This window comes from Adiantum capillus-veneris, chromosome 25 (genome assembly GCF_014529385.1).
Source record: "Adiantum capillus-veneris isolate H3 chromosome 25, ASM1452938v2, whole genome shotgun sequence".
In the NCBI taxonomy this organism is placed as follows: Eukaryota; Viridiplantae; Streptophyta; class Polypodiopsida; order Polypodiales; family Pteridaceae; genus Adiantum; species Adiantum capillus-veneris.
This window is the reverse complement of record NC_140955.1, coordinates 127,124,098-127,125,995: the sequence shown is the minus strand read 5'-3', so window position 1 is coordinate 127,125,995 and position 1,898 is coordinate 127,124,098. Positions and strand designations below refer to the sequence as shown.

The 1,898-nt window shown below is 43.9% G+C and overlaps 1 pseudogene; it reads left to right on the top strand.

Moving 5' to 3' along the window:
• Positions 1-231: 231 nt before the first annotated feature.
• LOC147425621 (uncharacterized) lies at positions 232-1,180 on the top strand (annotated as a pseudogene).
• Positions 1,181-1,898: the final 718 nt, after the last annotated feature.

Genomic DNA, 1,898 nt, shown 5'->3' with positions numbered 1-1,898 from the left:
TATTAATTTCTTTTTTTGTAGGCTTTAGATGACTATTGCATCGAGGTCGTCCCTCGAATAAATCTCTCAGAGTCACGTCATGCTTCATGGCTAGCAGGTGAAGGTCACAAGCCTAAAATTTCTTTGTACGATGCAACAGTTTTGGATATTGGGAACACTCTTCTTCAACAATACAAAAGAATGGCATATACAGAGGGTAAGTATATAGGAAGCGGACCAAGCATAAGCAAGATGAGAGATAGGGCAGCTTCACGACAATTTCACACACCTACTCCATCACAGAGTAGCCGAGTTGTGAACGATGCAATTGGAGGAACTAATCTTCCAAAGGTGCTAGAGTTTTTTGGAGACCGGGTTACAATGACAAGGCGACGCAAGACATTCGGCAATGTTATAGGCAAGGAGGCAAATAGTTCACACAGGCCAGAGTATGTAACTCAAAATGTTGCTCGACAAAGAAAGGCTCGAAAGTTGTCATTTGGAGATGCATCACAGGTAATCCAAGATCACTCTATGGATGAGGAGAATGACGGGGTGACGGTCTAAGTTCACTTGCCAAGGAAAAATCAAAGGAGGAAAGTGCAAGAAAAAGGTGAATTTATGCCAAGAGGGAACAACGGCACCTAGTTTTGGGGGGAAACGCAACTGGGAGGGGCGTAACAATGAGACATGGGTATGGTTTTGTAGTGATGATGTCAAACATGTGTGGGATGTATGTCCATATATTATGATGCGGCCTCCAAGACCTCCGTTTGAGTGGCCAGTGGCATAGGGCACGAACTTAACAGCGCTGGACGTAAAGTCTTTGTAGCTAGCGGGGTTTCATATCGCAACAGAAACTATGGAAGTGCAAGGGCAAAGACGTGCGGACAGGTATAGGACAGGTGTTTCTGAAGAGGCATCGAAAAGGATCGACAGTGCTTTAGGACTAGAAATGGTCATCAAACAAGTGGAAATGGTAAAGATCGGTAAGCATGAAGTCTTCATTGTAGTAACACCAAACTCAAAATTACTTGGTGAGAAATATCGAGTCACAGTAGCTAGGAGTCCTAGTTGTACTTGCAGAGACTTCCAAAGGAGGTCAGGGGAAGGAATGACCTATGTGGCTTGCAAACACTTGTATTATATCTACTTGAGAGTGTATGGACATAAACAACAACATGTTCATTCATCAGTCTAGTCTGGCTGATAACGAGCTCAAAACTTTATTGAGTGCAAAAAGACTATTGTAATAATGTAGCATTTGTTGTGCTATCACATTTACCTTGATTTGTGCAAACAATGATATTTGTTTTGAGTTTTCAACAAAGTGAATTCTATCATTCTTGTCTTTTGATATGCAATTAGTGAATGTGTGATGAGAGAGAGAGAGAGAGAGAGAGAGAGAGAGAGAGAGAGAGAGAGAGAGAGAGAGAGAGGAGGTCCTTGAGTAGGCCACTAGAAGGAAGAGTGGGAGAAGAACCGGCGGCAATGGGCGGTGGTGGTAGGAGGAGGAGTGGTAGATGGTGGTAGTGAGCTAACACCACCAACCACCGGTGGTGGACTAGGGTGTTGGTTGTCATGGGCGGTAAGGGGCAGCAATGGGAGGTAGAGGTGGTGGGGGGAAAAAAAAAGCTCGCTCCATTGAGCTCGCTCCATAACCACCCCCGGTAGTACCTAAGAAGAATGGGAAATTACGAGTGTGTGTCAATCTCAAAAAGGTGAATGCAGCTACCATTAGAGACAACTTTCCTCTTCTGATATAAATGAGCATGTGTTAGAACGAGTGGCAGGAAAAGAAGCTTACAGCTTCTTAGATGGCTTTTCGGGATACAATCAACTTTTGGTTGACCCAAAAGATCAACATAAAACTGCTTTTGCAACAGAATGGGGTATATTTGCCTATCGGGTTGTGCCGT